This window comes from Podarcis pityusensis, assembly GCF_964106645.2.
Source record: "Podarcis pityusensis genome assembly, chromosome: 10".
Classification (NCBI taxonomy): Eukaryota; Metazoa; Chordata; class Lepidosauria; order Squamata; family Lacertidae; genus Podarcis; species Podarcis pityusensis.
Genome location: NC_138035.1, coordinates 75,862,051 through 75,882,040, shown reverse-complemented (window position 1 = coordinate 75,882,040; position 19,990 = coordinate 75,862,051).

The window sequence follows — 19,990 nt, the reverse complement described above, 5'->3', positions numbered from 1 at the left end:
TCAGGAACTGTGCCGTGCGCCAGTGCTCTAGATTCTTGTGGTCCGTGCAGACCTGCACCGTGTGCTTGGCGCCGATCAGGAAGTGCCTCCACGCTTTGAACGCTACATGAATGGCCAGCAACTCCCTGTCCCAGATGGTGTAGTTCTGTTCGGACTTGCTGAGCTTCCTTGAGTAAAACGCTCCCGGCCTCCAAACCCCCTGCGGGTCTTTCTGCAGCAGGACTGCTCCCATGGCTCTGTCCGAAGCGTCTGTCTCCACCCTCATCGGCCTGCTGGGGTTGACATGAAGCAGCTGCTCTTCCGACGCGAAGAGACGCTTGAGTGCCTGAAAGGACTGCTCCGCCTGCTCTGTCCAGATGAACTTCTTTTTCTTGGAGCTGAGCGTGTCCGTGATGGCCGCTGTCTGCATCGCAAAGCCTTTGATAAACTTGCGATAGAAGTTCGCGAAGCCGACAAACCGTTGGACCTCCTTCCGGTTGCGTGGGCTTTTCCAATCCAACACTGCTCGGACCTTGGCGCTGTCCATGGCGAGCCCTTTATCAGACAACTTGTAGCCCAGGAAATCCACCTCGGTCATGTCGAATTGGCACTTCTCCAGCTTGGCGTAAAGCCTATGTTGCTGTAGCCTGCTCAGCACTTCCTTGACGTGTCTGTCATGCTCCTGCTGCGATTCCGAAAAGATCAGGATGTCATCCAAGAAACAGACGCACGTCTTGTAGAGGAGCCCCGCCAACACGTGATGCATGAAAGCTTGAAAAACGTGGGAGCCATTTTGCAATCCAAAAGGCATAACTCTATATTCGTAGGTGCCCAGGGGCGTGAACATGGCTGTCTTCCACTCATCTCCCTCCCGCATGCGAATGAGGTTGTATGCCCCTCGCAGGTCCAACTTGGTGAACACTCTGCCCTTCCGTACCTTTGCGAGGAGGTCGTCGATTCGGGGCATGGGGAAGTCCGATGGCTTGGTCACACTGTTCAAGATGCGAAAGTCCACTACAAGTCTTTTTTGGGGCGTGTCCCGCTTCTTAACAAAGAATACCGGACTGCCCCCCGCTGCCTTGGACTCTCGGATGAAACCGCGCTCCAAATTATGATCTATGAACTCTTTGAGTTCCTGCAGTTCGTCCTCAGACATGGAATACAGCTTCCCTTTGGGTAGCGCCGCCCCCGGCAGCAGGTCAATTTTGCAGTCATATGGTCTGTGGGGGGGTAGCCTGTCTGCCTCTTTCTCGCAGAAAACCTCCAAAAATTCTGCGTACTTGTGGGGGACCGCTTGCAGCGTGCCTAGCTGCAGCTGTGACTCCTCTTCCCCTCCTTCCTGCCTGGGCACGATGCAGTGTTCAGCGCAAAAGGAAGAGCCGAAGGTCAGCTGCCTCTGGTACCAAGCCAGCGTCGGGCTGTGCTTGTCCAGCCAACTCATGCCCAATACAATGGGCGTGTCCGATAGTTGAGTGACATTGAAGCTGATGATTTCCCTGTGATTCCCAAGTCGCATCACCATTGGTGGCGTCTGCTTCACCACTTGCCCCCCTAGCAGCTCCCTGCCATCCACCGTGACAACCTGCAGGGGCAGCGTGGCAGGCAGCAACTGTATAGCGTGCCGGTCGACAAAGTCCTGCCCTATAAAGTCCGCATTGCTTCCGGAGTCAATGGTGATTGGCACGTCCATGGTGATTCCATTGGGCAGCTGGAGCGACGCGGTGAGCTTCACTACCGGTTTGGGCGGGAGGGGGTCCATGGGCTGTAAAATCTCTGGGGACTGCTTCACTGACACGTCTGGTTGGGCCCCAGTGCCTCTTCCTCCAACCAGACTCCTTCGTTTCCCTGCTGTGGTTGTCCTTGCTGCGTTGCTGCAGTTACCATTGCTGAGGCTGCAGTGTGCTTGTGGAGCCTCTGGGGACACTCTTTCGCCATATGCTGTGGATCATCGCAGATGTAACACTTCCTGTTCCCTCTAGGAGGCTTCGCTTTCACTGCTGCCGGTGCTAGGGCTCTGGCTGCTGACTGAGCCCTTGCACCTCCAACCTCCATAGGTTCCGCTCCTCCTCCTGGCGGAGGCGTGGATTGCGCACGCGCTGCTTCTCTGGGAAGGAAGGAGGAGCCCCTGGCTGGTTCGCGCCCTCCACGCCCTTCGTCCCTGCTCCACGGACGTCCTTCCAGCCGCACCCCCACCGCCAGCGCCCTCTGAACGATCTCCTGCGTGGTCCGGGGTCTCTCCCCCCTCGCAATTTCATCTTTAACCGAGCCGTGCAATCCCTCCCAAAACAGGTCTCTTACAGGAGCCGAATCTCTGTCCCATTCCAGGGCACTGACCAAAGCGAAAAAGCGGGCATGGTACTGCCTTACGCTGGCCCTCCCTTGCTTCAGTCCATGTATCTCCTGCCGAGCAAGATCCACGTCAATGCTTGATAAAAAGCACCCATCCATCGCTTTAATAAAGGCATCCGCATTTTGGAGCGCCGGATCATTATCTCTCCACAAATTGCGCAGCCATGCTTTAGCATCTCCATGCAAATGGGACATGATGAATCCCACCTTCTCTTGCTCATCTCTAAAGTCTTTGTTCAGCAGTTGCAGTGCACACATTACATCTGCTCTAAAGTTGGGGTACTGTTGCAAATTCCCATCGAAGTGAGAGACCAGACCGCCTGTTCGTCTCCCCAACCCAATCCCCTCCGGTTTGGGTGTCAGTTGCCCTTGCTTCGTAAGCACTTCCAACCTGACCTGGAGATCCCTGTAGGCGGCAGCTGCGTCCTCCTCTCTCTTCCTGGATGCAAGAGCCTCGGCATTCAGTCGTGTCACTGCTTCTCTGAGTTCCACTATCTGCTGTTCGGCCGTCATGTTGTCTGCCGTTCGTGAGCTCGATAGTAGGCACCCGCTTTCTCTCCTCTCCGCGAGGACGTAGATGCCCACAATCTAGGGATGGAGCTTACTGTCAGAGCTGCTTCCAGATCCTAGCTCACAGAGGATCACGCTAGCCAGCGATCATTAAATAAAAGTCTTTATTGAGTTACAGTTTCCATTCTCAAGCTGCTGCGTGCAACTCTACGTCTCATGGTTAGTTCGGCGAAGCTCCATCTGAGTCTCCGCCCCTTGTACACCAACTTAATATCCTAGCCTTGCTCCACCTTTTCCGCCTGACTGTTCTTCTCTGGGTCCCTCTGCCCCCCGGGGTCTCTTCCTTCCGGGATTCCTCTGACGCTGACGCTGACCCCCCTGACTCTTCTCCCTCCTTTCGGCGGGCTTTAGGACCTGGCTCCCTTTCCGGGCTGCCTACTGCGCCACCTTCCTGTGCATTTGAGCGAGGGAGAGGAGGCAGAAGAAAAGATGAGTGATGACGACGACCCGAGATCTCCGAGTCTTTCCAGTGAATCAGAAGATTCACAGAAAGGAGCACCAGTGGCCAGGGCAAGGGGGGAGCCTAGGGGGACACCCCAGGAAGATAGAGCCAGAGGGGACTCAGAGGGGAGCAGTTGGAAATCAGGACCAGCGTCACCGCCAGAGAGCAGGGAAGAGGAAGGGCGCCAGGGATCAAGCGCTGGCAGCTCACAACAGGGGGGAGGGCACGAGTCAGGAGTGGCCACACCTCCATCGGGGAGCGAAGAAACGGTCAGACGGAAGGTGGAAGGTTGGGCGCGCGTGCCAAGTTCAAATGCACAGGAAAGTGGCGCAGTAGGCAGCCCGGAAAGGGAGCCAGGTCCTAAAGCCCGCCGAAAGGAGGGAGAAGAGTCAGGGGGGTCAGCGTCAGCGTCAGAGGAATCCCGGAAGGAAGAGACCCCGGGGGGCAGAGGGACCCAGAGAAGAACAGTCAGGCGGAAAAGGTGGAGCAAGGCTAGGATATTAAGTTGGTGAACAAGGGGCGGAGACTCAGATGGAGCTTCGCCGATCTAACCATGAGACGTAGAGTTGCACGCAGCAGCTTGAGAATGGAAACTGTAACTCAATAAAGACTTTTATTTAATGATCGCTGGCTAGCGTGATCCTCTGTGAGCTAGGATCTGGAAGCAGCTCTGACACTTACAAAGAAGTTTCTTTTCACCAATCCTCTGGACTACAGCTAACAGCTGTGGAGGGAAAGAAGAGAGCTCGTGCAAATTACTATCCATAATAGAAGCAGTAGGATGAGAAGGGAGCGCCACCAAATGCGCCCAGGACTCACCCTTTTTTAATTGCATGGGCATATGGCTCCAGAGTTGAACCATTATTGTGCCTACATAGTCAGGATCCAGAACTCCTGGAATAACCTGGATTCCTTCTTTTGCCGCAGAAAATTTGGGTAAAATTAAACCTGCGACTTTAGGAGGCAGGGGGCCTGCCAATTGAGTGGGCATAAGCACAATTTCACCAGGTAAAACAGAGTCTTTGGTCTCTTGATTGATCAAATCAATGGCAAATTCAGAGGGTGTATTTTTAGAAAAGTTTGCAGCAGCGGAAACTAAAGGTGGAAAACTCTCTAATTGCCCTGGCCCGAGAGTGGGGCCGCAATGGAGTTTCCCGGATTCCTGCATTGATTAGCCCAATGATAACCTTTTCCACATTTCGGGCATTTTTTAGAAGGTTTAGTCTTGTTGGCAGCACCATCCTTGTTTGCCCCCCCCGCCGGGGGCTCTGCATTGCTTGGCAAAGTGGCCTGGGCGCTTACAATTAAAGCAATTACCTGTAGGTCTATTAATAGCTTGGATTGCGCTGGCAAGCAAAGACATCGCATGGCTCTGGCTACCGACATCCGCACAAGCTTGAATCATATCGGCCAGGTCATATTTAGGGTGATGTATAATTGACTGCAATGCTTTCTTGCAATCAGTGTTTGCGTTTTCAAAGGCCAATTTTTTCATTAATTCATTTTGAGCTGTAGTGTTGTCAATCTGCCTAGTGACTGATTCTTTCAATCTATCTATAAACTGATGGTATGGCTCCGAATGCTGTTGCTTAATATTAACAAAGGAGCTCAGCGGTTGCCCTGAAACAGGGACTTTCCGAAAGGCGCGTTGTACACAGGTCGCGGTGTGACTAAAATGTACAGGTGTCAGCGTCGCCTGGGCAGGTATATTATCACACTGACCAGCGCCATAAAGTTGATTGGCAGTATGCTGTGGATCAGACAGGGCTGATGCGCTATGTTTAAATTCACTCTCAAACACCACATACTGAGCTGGGGATAAAAGCATGCGCAGCAGGTCTTTCCAGTCTTGAGGTAGCATTATGTAACCAGTTGCTATGCCTTCTAGCATTCCTGTTACATAAGAGGATTTTAGACCAGAATCAGTAATGGCTTTCCTTAATTCTCTCATTACAGAATAAGGAAGTGCCTCATAAAAAACCTGCTGTTGAGCAGTTCCAGGGTTTGAATAGGTGATAGGGAAAGCAGACGGCATTTCACCTGGCCACTCAGATTCCTCCTCTAAGGACAGGAGCCCTTTCTGCCTGGCCAAAGAAAGCGCAGCGCGCACAGCTCCTATAGAGCAAACAGGGGCTGTGGCAGGCGGAGGAGGGATGGGGGGGGAGGATGCAGGCTGAGGTGGAGGGATGGGGGGGAGGATGCAGGCTGAGGCTGTTGAGACGCAGAGAGGGATTGGCCGGGCTGCAAAGGAGAAGGAGGCAAAAGCTTTGGGTAAGGTGGGGGATTGTCTGCAATGGCCAGAAGGGGAGACGCCTGGGGTCCCAATTGGGGCCCTAATTTAGCAACGGCGTCAGCACATTTCTGCCAAGTGAGCAGACAATGAATCGGAGCCCTTGGTTCTGTAAAAAGGGTCTTTCTGATCTTTTGCCAAGTCTCTACCTCCAAAGAACCAGCCTCTGGATAGAAGGGGCATTGGCACGCGATCTCGCAAAGCAATTGTTCAATTTCTTTTAAGGAAATATTAACACCCACCGCACGCTGTCTAACTAAATAAAGCAATTCTTTAGCATGCTCCTTTTGGAATTTAGTCAATTCCCCTCCCATACTCACGAAGTAGCTCGCTGAGACTTTTCCAGTCGAGTGAAGTATGAGGGCTGGCTGCGTAAGGGATCTGGCACGTCGGGGGTCACCAGATGTTGGGTTGAAATCACGACAGATGAGTGGCAGGTGTCATATGAGAGGCGTCTGCCGGGGCGAGCCCCGGGAACTCTCTTTTATTGAATATTACAAACATTGCCACAGGTGTGCTTGTGGCTAATTGGTTGATACAAACACAAAGCATCTTGTTGCTGATTGGTTAACATAGGTACAAGGCGGGAATTACATATAAGCATTTATCACTGATAGATCAAAGGCTGAGAAACGGAGCTGGAACTAGACAGGCATGAAACCTCCTAATTAAATTATAACTAAAGATTAATATTGAGAGAACATAACATGAAAGAATACAACAATCACGTTCCGTAGATGTGGTCAGCAAAGCATTAAGAACAGGTCAGGGTACACTGTTTCATGAACTCAATGGGAACTGTTCAGAACATTCTCAGACTCATGTGCAGAGGCAAAAACTTCCCAGCATGCAAGAGAAAAGAAGCAATAGTTCTCATAGTAAGACTTCCCACAATGCCACAGTTATGTGCAGTAAGAGAACTGCAGAAAGAGAACTTCCCTTTACTTTATCATCTTCTTTTTATGTAGATGGAACCCAAAACACCTTCTTTCTTTGGTTGGTGCACACCATAAAACACCATGCGAATTGAAATAAGCCCAATCACAGCTTATTCGTCTTCTTTCTATGCATATGGAAGCGAAAAGACAGTGGTGTGTTATGTTGGTCTGTATACACACACTTTGCGATTTCTGGGTCAATGTGCATTAACACCAAAGAACACGGAATAAGCGAAATCCAATATTCTTCTTTCTATGTAGCTGGAATTCAAAAGAACCTGTTTGGCGAAAGACGGTGTTGTGTTATTTTGGTCTGCATACACACACTTTGCGATTTCTGGGTCAATGTGCATTAACACCAAAGAGCACGAAATAAGCGAAATCCAAGATTCTTCTTTCTATGCAGCTGGAAATCAACACAACCTGTTTGGCTTTGTTTAGGCTTATTGCAGTTCGCGTTGCTATTTGTGGGTGAATAAACACCGAAGGAACAATCCAAGCTTATTTATTTCTTTTGAGATTAAACCAAAACACCCATTGTCAGGGCTGCCTCAAGTCTCAGCTCACAAAAGACCAACGCCTGTCTCTTCTTATATACAAAAGTGTTTATTGCAGTTCATTGTTTGCTTCACATCCGAGGCGCGCAGCCCTACGTCTGCTAGGCTTAGACCGCTGGAGTCCCTTCTGAATCTGTCCCTGCCCTGCACCAGTTTAAGAGGCTTGCGCTGCTCCACCTCTTTCTCTCTTTCCTTTTCCGCAGGGTCTTTCTGCCCGCTGGGGTTTCGCCCCTCCTGGATTCCTCCGACGCGGAATCAGACTGCTCTTGCCCCCTCCTGCGGGCTTTGGGACCTGGCCCCTCCTCCGGGCTCCCTGTACTTCCGCGCGCCTCTACATTTGAACTTAGCGCGCGCCCCCAACCTCTAACTTTCCTTTTGACAGCTACGCTACTCCCTTCACTACTCCCCTCCCCTTCCGGGAGGGTGGCTTGCTCCGACCTCCCTCCTTTCTCTACTGCCGGAGCCGCCTCCCCTGATACACTGGAACCTCCACCCCCTTCGCTGCACTCTGGCGGGGAGGCTGGTCCTGACGCCCAGCTGCCACTTTGGGATCCCCCGCTGGCCCCCTGCTCCTGACAAGTCCCCTCTGGGGCTCCCCTGGCCTTGACCACCGGCGCCCCCTTCTGGGAATCCTCTGATTCGCTGGAAAGACTCATGGAATCTCTAGAGTCATTGTCATCCTCTTCCTCGCTGTCCTGGGATTCATCCCCATCGCTCTCCATCTCCTGCCTACCCTGTGCCTCTGTCCCTGAACCCCTGACATCCATCCCCCCCTCGAAGCCCCCCCTTCCCCCCTCCCGCTGCTCGGGCGCAGGTTCCGGGAGCTCCGTTGTAGCGGGGGTAGACGCTGGATACAGTTCATCGACGTCGATCTCCTCTGCTTCCAGTTCAGTGTATGCGTGCTCGAAACCGGGGTCCTCCCCCAACACATCCAAACCCTTCCCTCCCCCTGTTACTTCAGGCGATGCTGCTTGCCAAGGCCCCCTTCGCCACCCCACTTCTGGTTGATCGTCCCACCAATAAGAGCGTTCCGTGTGCACCCCCGAGCACGATCCCCTTGGAGGGCTCGATTCCGGCGTGGTCTCCTCTGCGGAGGAGAACCCCCGGAAGGTGCTGCCTGAAAGTGTGGGCGTAAAAAGCCAGTCGTCAAAATACTCCTCTGGCATGGGCCTGTGTGGGAAGAGTGCATGGAACTCGTCTTTAAGAAGAGGTTCCTCCAGAGCATAATCTGGCACCCAACTGTTGGCGCTGGCCGGGGTACCTTCCCTGGCGAGGAGGTATTCCACTCCCTCCTCCCCCCATCTCGAGTCCAGAATTTCCGTGACCTCGTTGAGTGTCGGGGTCCTCGGTGACTCCCCCCCCGGTGACTCTCTACGTGGGTCTGGTGCCGTCCCTGGCTCCTGAAATCTGTGTGGGGCCTTGTAGGGTGTAAGCACCGACCTATGAAAGACCGGGTGCATTCGGGAACCTTCTGGGAGGGTCAACTGAAAAGCTACGGGATTGATCCTGTCCTCAACTTGGTATGGCCCTAGCTGTTTGTGTCCTAGCTTCTTCTTAGCTAACGACTTGGCCGGCACCGCCTGGGCTGCTAACCATACCCAGTCCCCCACCTGGATGTCTTCTCCTGCCCTCCTGTGCCTGTCTGCCTGCACTTTGTAGGCGTGTTTAGCTAGCTCCAAGTGCCGTCGTAGCTCCTCGTGGACCTCCTGCAATTCTGCTGCTAAATGCTCAGCTCCCTGCGGCTCCCCCTGCGTCGTTGTCTCCAACCCCGGGAAGGTTCTGGGATGTCGCCCATTGTTGGCGAAGAACGGTGTCACCCCCGTTGACGCGTGCTTCGTGTTGTTGTAGGCAAACTCGGCCATCGGTAAGTAGTCCACCCAAGTTGCAGGCTGTTGATTGGCGTAACATCGCAGGTACTGCTGCATGATGGCGTTGACCCTCTCCGCTTGGCCGTTGGTTTGCGGGTGTCTCGCCGACGCTAAGTTGATCTTGACATTCAGGATGCCCAGGAGCTTCTGCCAGAAACTGGAAATGAATTGGCGACCCCGGTCGGACAGGATGGACCGTGGTAAGCCGTGCACCCGGAACACGTGGTCTATGAACAGCTTGGCGGTCTGTTCCGCCGTTGCCACCTTCGCGCAAGGAATGAAGTGCGCCATCTTGGTGAACAGGTCTACAACCACAAGCACCGCCGTCTTGCCTCGCGAACTGGGCAGATCAGTAACAAAGTCCAGCGCCACCCTATCCCACGGCTGTAGTGGCGTCTCCAGCGGTTCCAGCAGTCCCGCTGGCTTCTTGTGCACTGGCTTGGACCTCTGACAAGTGTCACACCTGGCAACGTAATCCGCGACCTCTCCTCGCATCTGGGGCCACCAAAAGTCCCTGGCTACTAAGTCCGCCGTCTTTTCCTTGCCGAAGTGACCCGCGCTGGGTGCGTCGTGTAACTGCTGTAGAACCTTCGCGCGGAGATCGTCTCCCGGCACGTAGAGAGCACCTTTGCGGGTTAGCAGGCCGTCGCGTATCTGGAATTCGTCGTCCTTTGCTGTCCCTCTTCGCACCTCCTCCATCTTGGATTGTGCGAACGGATCCGTCTGCAGCGCGCGTCGCACCGCGTCCAGGTCCACGGCGGCGGAAGAGCACGCCCACGCCTGCGGTGCGAAAATGTGCTTGGCTGCCACTGGTGCCGCTTCCTCGAGATACTGCGGTTTCCTGGAGAGCGCATCCGCTATGACGTTGTTGTCTCCCGGGATATACTCTATCCTGAAGTCGAAATCCGCAAAGAACTCCGCCCATCGTATGTGCCTCTGGCTCTGGAGCTTCGCCGTGCGCCAATACTCTAGGTTCTTGTGGTCCGTGCGGACTTGCACGGTGTGCTTGGCTCCGATGAGGAAGTGCCACCACGCCTTGAAAGCCGCGTGGATGGCCAACAACTCCCTGTCCCAGATGGTGTAGTTCTGTTCCGACTTGCTGAGCTTCCGGGAATAGAAAGCGCAGGGCCTCCAGTTCCCTTGCGGATCTTCCTGCAAGAGGACGGCCCCCACTGCTCTGTCAGATGCGTCAGTCTCAACCCGCATGGGCCTGCCGGGATTCACGTGTAGCAGCTGTTCTTCGGACGCGAAGAGGCTCTTAAGTCTCCTGAAGGACTGCTCCGCCTGGTCCGTCCAGGTGAACTTTTTCTTCTTGGAACTGAGGGTGTCCGTGATAGCTGCCGTCTCTTTCACGAAACCCCTGATGAACTTGCGGTAAAAGTTGGCGAAGCCGACGAACCTCTGGACCTCCTTCCGATTGCGCGGGCTGTTCCAGTCCAACACCGCGCGGACCTTGGCGCTGTCCATGGCTAGTCCCTTGTCGGACAGCCGGTAGCCCAGGAAATCCACCTCCGTCACGTCGAACTGGCACTTCTCCAGTTTGGCGTAGAGTCTGTGCTCCCGTAGCCTCTGCAGGACCTCCTTTACGTCTCTCTCGTGAGTCTCCTGCGATTCTGAGAAGACCAGAATGTCGTCGAGGAAGCATACGCACTTCTTGTAGAGGAGTCCCGCTAGCACGTGGTGCATGAATGCTTGGAAACAGTGGGAGCCATTTTGGAGACCAAACGGCATAACTTTGTATTCATAGGTGCCCAGCGGCGTGAACATGGCCGTCTTCCACTCGTCACCTTCCCTCATGCGTATTAGATTGTATGCTCCGCGTAGATCCAACTTGGTGAAGACCCTCCCCTTCCTCACCGTCGCGAGCAGGTCGTCAATTTTGGGCATGGGGAAGGCCTTGGGCTTTGTCATCGAGTTTATGGCCCTATAGTCCACAATGAGCCTTTTTTGGGGCGTGTCCTTCTTCTTCACGAAAAACACAGGACTGCCCCCCACTGCCTTGGATTCTCGGATGAATCCCCGCTTCAAATTGTGATCTATGAACTCCCTGAGTTCCTGCATCTCATCTTCAGACATGGAATACAGCTTCACAGTCGGCAACGTCGCCCCTGGTAAGAGGTCAATTGCACAGTCGTAGGGCCGGTGGGGTGGTAATTGGTCAGCTTCCTTTTCGCAGAAGACCTCCAAAAACCCCTTGTACTTGTGGGGCACCGCCTGCACCATGCCTAGATGCAACTGTTGCCCTTCCTCCTGGCCCTCCTCCTCCTGGCCGGTCTGGATGCAATATTGTGCGCAGTAGGACGAGCCAAAGGTGAGCTGCCGCTGGTACCACGCTAATGATGGGCTGTGTCTATCCAGCCAACTCATGCCTAACACTATAGGCGTGTCTGACAGTCGGGTGACATTGAAACTGATGACCTCACGATGATTCCCAATTTTCAGCAGCATGGGTGGCGTCTGTTGTACCACTTGCCCGCCCAGCAACTTCCTGCCATCTACCGTGACGACGTTCAGAGGCAGCGTGGCTGGTAGTAGCGCTATGCGATGCTGCTTGATGAACTGCATCCCCACGAAGTCTGCGTTGCTCCCTGAGTCAATTGTAATGGGGACTTCCAGGGTGAGTCCATTAGGTAGCTGGAGAGTAGCAGTGAGCTGCACCACTGGCTTGGGTGGTAAGGGGTTTGTAGGCTGCAAAAGCGCTGGGGACTGCTTCACTGACTTGCCTGGCTGAGCCCCAGCATGTTTGCTTCCAGCCAGGCATTGTCGTTTCCCTGAAACTGTTCTCCTTGGAGCGCTTCCCCTGTTACTGTTGCTAAGGCTGCAGTGTGCTTCTGCAGCCTCTGGGGACACTCTTTGGCCATGTGCGGCGCACTGTCACAGACGTAACACTTCCTGGTCCCTCTAGGAGGCTTCGCCTTGACTGCTCCGGACGCTGAGGCTCCGGCAGCTGTCTGAGCCTTTGCACCACCCAGTTCCATTGGTTCCTCCCCCTCCCTCAGCCTAGGCGAGGGATGCGTACGTCCCAGGTCGCTGGGAAGAAAAGGAGGCGCTCTAGCTGGTGCGCGGACTTGGCGCCCCTCCTCACTGTGCCAAGGGCGTTCTTCGTGGCGCACTCCTATCGTGAGTGCCCTCTGCACGACGTCTGCTAGGGTTTGAGGTCTGTCCCCCCTGGCCAACTCATCTTTTACGGAGCCATGAAGCCCCTCCCAGAACAAGTCTCTCACTGCCAATGAGTCCTTTTCCCAGCCCAGCACATTGAGCAAAGCAAAAAAGCGAGAATGGTACTGACGCACTGTAGCCTTGCCCTTCCGCAATCCATGCATCTCCCGGCGCGCCACATCAACATCAACTACAGATTGGAAGCAAGCGTCCATGGCTTTGATAAATTCATCAGAGTTCCTGCGGGCAGGACCATCTTCGCGCCACAAATTGCGTAACCAGGTTCTAGCTTCCCCATGCAAGTGGGACACAATAAAGCCTACCTTCTCCTCCTCATCTTTGAAGTCTTTCCGAAGCAAATGCAGCGCGTATACGACGTCTGCTCTGAAATTGGGATAATGCTTCAGGTTTCCATCGAAGTGGGCTACTAAATTGCCCCCCCTCCGTCCGAGTGCGATTCCCTCTGATCTGGACCCCGGGAACCCCTCTTTGCACGCCTGATCCCACCTGGCTTGCAGATCCTGGCATCGCGCTTCTGCTTCGGCAACTGTCTTCTGAGAGACCCGTACTGCAGCGGAGAGTTCAGCGACTGCGTTTTGCAGGGTCGTTATCTGCTCCTCCGTAGTCATGTCTGCCAAACTTCGTGAGCTTTGCAAAAAAAATTTTGCGGTTTCTGTGAGAGGGGACTTTCTGTGAGAGGCACAGGGTAGGCAGGAGATGGAGAGCGATGGGGATGAATCCCAGGACAGCGAGGAAGAGGAGGACAATGACTCAAGAGATTCCATGAGTCTTTCCAGCGAATCAGAGGATTCCCAGAAGGGGGCGCCGGTGGTCAGGGCCAGGGGAGCCCCAGGGGGGACGTGTCAGGAACAGGAGGCCAGCAGGGGATCCCAAAGTGGCAGCTGGGCGTCAGGACCAGCCTCCCCGCCAGAGTGCAGCGAAGGGGGTGGAGGTTCCAGTGTATCAGGGGAAGCGGCTCCGGCAGCAGAGAAAGGAGGGAGGTCGAAGCAAGCCACCCTCCCGGAAGGGGAGGGGAGTAGTGAAGGGAGTAGTGTAACTGTCAAAAGGAAGGTTAGATGTTGGGCGCGCGCGCCAAGTTCAAATGTAGAGGCGCACGGAAGTACAGGGAGCCCGGAGGAAGAGCCAGGTCCCAAAGCCCGCAGGAGGGGGGAAGAGCAGTCTGGGGATTCCGCGTCAGGGGAATCCAGGAGGGGCGAAACCCCAGGGGGCAGGAAGACCCTGCGGAAAAGGAAAGAGAGGAAGAGGTGGAGCAGCGCAAGCTTCTCAAACTGGTGCAGGGGAGGGACTGACTCAGAGGGGACTTCAACGGTCTAAGCGTAACAGACGTAGGGCTGCGCGCCTCGGATGTGAAGGAAACAATGAACTGCAATAAACACTTTTGTATATAAGAAGAGACAGGCGTTGGTCTTTTGTGAGCTGAGACTTGAGGCAGCCCTGACAGGTTCCATCTACATAAAAAGAAGATGATATAGCTCTGATTGGGCTAATTTCAAATTGGTGTTGTCAGGGGTTCAGGAGCAGAGGCAAGGGCAAGGGAGGAAACAGAGAGCGAGGGGGAGGAGGCAGAAGAAAAGATGAGTGATGACGACGACCCGAGATCTCCGAGTCTTTCCAGTGAATCAGAAGATTCACAGAAAGGAGCACCAATGGTGATGCGACTTGGGAATCACAGGGAAATCATCAGCTTCAATGTCACTCAACTATCGGACACGCCCATTGTATTGGGCATGAGTTGGCTGGACAAGCACAGCCCAACGCTGGCTTGGTACCAGAGGCAGCTGACCTTCGGCTCTTCCTTTTGCGCTGAACACTGCATTGTGCCCAGGCAGGAAGGAGGGGAAGAGGAGTCACAGCTGCAGCTAGGCACGCTGCAAGCGGTTCCCCACAAGTACGCAGAATTTTTGGAGGTTTTCTGCGAGAAGGAGGCAGACAGGCTACCCCCCCACAGACCATATGACTGCAAAATTGACCTGCTGCCGGGGGCGGCGCTGCCCAAAGGGAAGCTGTATTCCATGTCTGAGGACGAACTGCAGGAACTCAAAGAGTTCATAGATCATAATTTGGAGCGCGGTTTCATCCGAGAGTCCAAGGCAGCGGGGGGCAGTCCGGTATTCTTTGTTAAGAAGCGGGACACGCCCCCAAAAAGACTTGTAGTGGACTTTCGCATCTTGAACAGTGTGACCAAGCCATCGGACTTCCCCATGCCCCGAATCGACGACCTCCTCGCAAAGGTACGGAAGGGCAGAGTGTTCACCAAGTTGGACCTGCGAGGGGCATACAACCTCATTCGCATGCGGGAGGGAGATGAGTGGAAGACAGCCATGTTCACGCCCCTGGGCACCTACGAATATAGAGTTATGCCTTTTGGATTGCAAAATGGCTCCCACGTTTTTCAAGCTTTCATGCATCACGTGTTGGCGGGGCTCCTCTACAAGACGTGCGTCTGTTTCTTGGATGACATCCTGATCTTTTCGGAATCGCAGCAGGAGCATGACAGACACGTCAAGGAAGTGCTGAGCAGGCTACAGCAACATAGGCTTTACGCCAAGCTGGAGAAGTGCCAATTCGACGTGACGGAGGTAGATTTCCTGGGCTACAAGTTGTCTGATAAAGGGCTCGCCATGGACAGCGCCAAGGTCCGAGCAGTGTTGGATTGGAAAAGCCCACGCAACCGGAAGGAGGTCCAACGGTTTGTCGGCTTCGCGAACTTCTATCGCAAGTTTATCAAAGGCTTTGCCATGCAGACAGCGGCCATCACGGACACGCTCAGCTCCAAGAAAAAGAAGTTCATCTGGACAGAGCAGGCGGAGCAGTCCTTTCAGGCACTCAAGCGTCTCTTCGCGTCGGAAGAGCAGCTGCTTCATGTCAACCCCAGCAGGCCGATGAGGGTGGAGACAGACGCTTCGGACAGAGCCGTGGGAGCAGTCCTGCTGCAGAAAGACCCGCAGGGGGTTTGGAGGCCGGGAGCGTTTTACTCAAGGAAGCTCAGCAAGTCCGAACAGAACTACACCATCTGGGACAGGGAGTTGCTGGCCATTCATGCAGCGTTCAAAGCGTGGAGGCACTTCCTGATCGGCGCCAAGCACACGGTGCAGGTCTGCACGGACCACAAGAATCTAGAGCACTGGCGCACGGCACAGTTCCTGAACCAGAGGCAGATACGTTGGGCTGAGTTCTTTGCGAACTTCGACTTCCGAATAGAGTATGTCCCGGGGGACACCAACATCATGGCGGATGCTCTCTCCCGTAAGCCACAGTATCTGGAGGAGGCAACGCCAGCGGCCGCCATGCACATCTTCGCACCGACAGTGTGGGCGTGCGCGGCGGCGACAGTTGACCTGGATGCGGTGCGACGAGCGTTGCAGGATGACTCCTTCGAGCAAGCAAAGATGGCAGAGGTGCACAGGGGCACGGCAGCGACCGACGAGTTCCAGCTGCGAGATGGTTTGCTCATCCGTAAAGGGGCCATCTACGTGCCGGGAGACGAACTTCGCGCCAAGGTACTGCAGCAGCTGCACGACGCGCCCACTGCCGGGCACTTTGGCAAGGAGAAGACGGTGGAATTAGTAGCCAGAGACTTCTGGTGGCCCGGAATGAGAGGGGAAGTCGCGGACTACGTGGCGAGGTGTGACACCTGCCAGAGGTCCAAACCAGTGCACAGACCGCCGGCCGGACTGCTGGAACCGCTGCAAACTCCGTTCGAGCCATGGGAGAGAGTGGCCCTGGACTTTGTCACGGATCTGCCCAGCTCGAGGGGCAAGACGGCTGTGCTGGTGGTGGTGGATTTGTTCTCCAAGATGGCACATTTCATTCCGTGTGCGAAGGTGGCCACAGCGGAACAAACCGCCAAACTGTTCATAGACCACGTGTTCAGGGTTCACGGTCTGCCACGGTCTATCCTGTCCGACAGGGGGCGACAGTTCATCTCGAACTTCTGGCAGAAGCTGATGGGTTTCCTGAACGTCAAGATCAACCTAGCGTCAGCAAGACACCCGCAGACCAACGGACAAGCGGAGCGAGTCAACGCCATCATGCAGCAGTACCTGAGATGCTACGCAAATCAGCAGCCGGCAACATGGGTGGACTACCTGCCGCTCGCCGAGTTCGCCTACAACAACACGAAGCACGTGTCCACGGGGGTGACACCGTTCTTCGCCAACAACGGGAGGCATCCCAGAACCTTCCCGGGATTAGAGAGACTGGGGGAGGGGGAGCCACAGGCAGCGGAAGCCTTAGCGTCAGAGTTGCAGGAGGTTCACGAACAGCTTCGGAGGCAGTTAGAACTAGCAAAGCACGCATACAAACTGCAGGCTGACAAGCACAGAAGGGTTGGGGAAGACATACAGGTGGGAGACTGGGTTTGGTTAGCAGCCCAGGCGGTGCCGGCCAGATCGTTAGCGAAGAAGAAGCTCGGACATAAGCAGCTAGGCCCTTACCAAGTCGAGGCACAGGTCAATCCAGTGGCCTTCCGGTTGACACTTCCGGAGGGATCCAGAATGCACCCAGTGTTCCATAGATCAGTGCTCACGCCCTACAAAGCACCTCACAGATTTCAGGAGCCGGGCACGGCACCAGACCCGCTCAGGGAGACGCCCCCAAGGAGGGGGTCGCCAAGGGGGGAACCCATCAACGAGGTCACAGAGATTTTAGACTCGAATTGGGGGGAAGAGGGTGTAGAATATTTTCTCGCCAGAGAAGGTACCCCGGCCAGCGCCAACAGTTGGGTGCCGGACTATGCCTTGGACGAGCCTCTTCTCAAGGACGAGTTTCATGCCCTTTTCCCACACAGGCCCATGCCAGCCGAGTATTTCGACGACTGGCTTTTCACACCCACATTTTCAGCTAGCACATTCCAGGGGTTCACCTCGGACGAGGAACCGGCACTAGAAACACGTTCCCCGGAGGGATCACCCTCGGGGTCGGCCTCAGACCGTTCCTATTGGTGGGACGATCGACCAGAGGAGCAGTGGCGCAGGAAGTGGCTGGGGGGTCCTTGGCAGGCAACGTCCCCGGAGGAGACCGGGGGAGAGACGGACATGGACGTGTTGGGGGAGGACCTTGGGTTCGAGCACGGCGGCAAAGAGATGGAAGCAGAGGAAATCGAGGTCGGCGAGAGCACGGAGGACGAGCCGGACTTATGCGGCTGGATGCACGCCACGGGGGACGAACTGTATCCGGCACTCACCCCCACAACGACGGAGCACCCAGTACCCACACCTGAAGGAGGGGAGGGGGGAAGGGGGGGCTTCGAGGGGGGGATGGATGTCAGGGGTTCAGGAGCAGAGGCACAGGAAAGGGAGGAAATAGAGAGCGAGGGGGAGGAGTCCGAAGGTAATGTTAGCGATGACAGCGGTCCGAGGTCTCTGAGTCTTTCAAGCGAATCGGAAGATTCACAGAAAGGGGCTCCCATGGTCAGAGCAAGGGGGGTGCCGAGGGGGACACCCCAGGAAGAAGGGGCCAGAGGGGACTCAGAGAGAAGCAGTTGGAAATCAGGACCAGCGTCCACACCAGAGTGCAGTAGGGGGGAGGAGTCCCAGGCATCGGGATCAGGCGGCGCACTGCCAGTGGGAGGACATGAGTCAGGATTGGCCACGCCTCCATCGGGGAGCGAGGAAACGGTCGAGAGGAAGGTTGAAGGCTGGGCGCGCGCGCCAAGTTCAAATGTACAGGAGGGCGGTGCAGTTGGCAGCCCGGATAGGGAGCCAGGTCCCAAAGCCCGCCGAAAAGACGGGGAGGAGTCAGGGGGGTCAACGTCAGCGTCAGAAGAATCCAGGAAGGAAGGGACCCCGGGGGGTAGCAGGACCCAGAGGAGAAAGGAGAGGCGGAAGAGGTGGAGTAAGGCTAGAATCTTAAACTGGTGTACAGGGGGCGGAGACTCAGATGGAGCTTCGCCGATCTAACCATGAGACGTAGAGTTGCACGCAGCAGCTTGAGAATGGAAACTGTAACTCAATAAAGACTTTTGTTTAATGATCGCTGGCTAGCGTGATCCTCTGTGAGCTAGGATCTGGAAGCAGCTCTGACAGCGGCCATCACGGACACGCTCAGCTCCAAGAAAAAGAAGTTCATCTGGACAGAGCAGGCGGAGCAGTCCTTTCAGGCACTCAAGCGTCTCTTCGCGTCGGAAGAGCAGCTGCTTCATGTCAACCCCAGCAGGCCGATGAGGGTGGAGACAGACGCTTCGGACAGAGCCGTGGGAGCAGTCCTGCTGCAGAAAGACCCGCAGGGGGTTTGGAGGCCGGGAGCGTTTTACTCAAGGAAGCTCAGCAAGTCCGAACAGAACTACACCATCTGGGACAGGGAGTTGCTGGCCATTCATGCAGCGTTCAAAGCGTGGAGGCACTTCCTGATCGGCGCCAAGCACACGGTGCAGGTCTGCACGGACCACAAGAATCTGGAGCACTGGCGCACGGCACAGTTCCTGAACCAGAGGCAGATACGTTGGGCTGAGTTCTTTGCGAATTTCGACTTCCGAATAGAGTATGTCCCGGGGGACACCAACATCATGGCGGATGCTCTCTCCCGTAAGCCACAGTATCTGGAGGAGGCAACGCCAGCGGCCGCCATGCACATCTTCGCACCGACAGTGTGGGCGTGCGCGGCGGCAACAGTTGACCTGGATGCGGTGCGACGAGCGTTGCAGGATGACTCCTTCGCGCAAGCAAAGATGGCAGAGGTGCACAGGGGCACGGCAGCGACCGACGAGTTCCAGCTGCGAGATGGTTTGCTCATCCGTAAAGGGGCCATCTACGTGCCGGGAGACGAACTTCGCGCCAAGGTACTGCAGCAGCTGCACGACGCGCCCACTGCCGGGCACTTTGGCAAGGAGAAGACGGTGGAGTTAGTAGCCAGAGACTTCTGGTGGCCCGGAATGAGAGGGGAAGTCGCGGACTACGTGGCTAGGTGTGACACCTGCCAGAGGGCCAAACCAGTGCACAGACCGCCGGCCGGACTGCTGGAACCGCTGCAAACTCCGTTCGAGCCATGGGAGAGAGTGGCCCTGGACTTTGTCACGGATCTGCCCAGCTCGAGGGGCAAGACGGCTGTGCTGGTGGTGGTGGATTTGTTCTCCAAGATGGCACATTTCATTCCGTGTGCGAAGGTGGCCACGGCGGAACAAACCGCCAAACTGTTCATAGACCACGTGTTCAAGGTTCACGGTCTGCCGCGGTCTATTCTGTCCGACCGAGGGCGACAGTTCATCTCAAACTTCTGGCAGAGGCTGATGGGCTTCCTGAACGTCAAGATCAACCTGGCGTCGGCTAGACACCCGCAGACCAACGGGCAAGCGGAGCGGGTCAATGCCATCATGCAGCAGTACCTGAGATGTTATGCGAATCAACAGCCTGCGACGTGGGTGGATTACCTGCCTCTCGCCGAGTTCGCCTACAACAACACGAAGCACGTGTCCACGGGGGTCACGCCGTTCTTCGCCAACAACGGGAGGCACCCTAGAACCTTCCCGGGACTGGAAAGAATGGGGGAGGGGGAGCCGCAGACAGCAGATGCGTTCGCGTCGGAGTTGCAGGAGGTCCACGATCAGCTGCGGCGGCACCTGGAGCTGGCTAAACACGCATACAAGGTACAAGCGGACAAACACAGAAGGGTTGGCGAAGAGATCCATGTGGGAGACTGGGTCTGGTTAGCAGCCCACGCAGTGCCGGCCAGGTCGTTGGCGAAGAAGAAACTAGGGCATAAACAACTGGGGCCCTACCAAGTCGACGAACAGGTCAACCCGGTGGCTTTCAGGCTGGCTCTTCCGGAGGGTTCCAGAATGCATCCGGTGTTCCACAGATCGGTGCTCACTCCCTACAAGG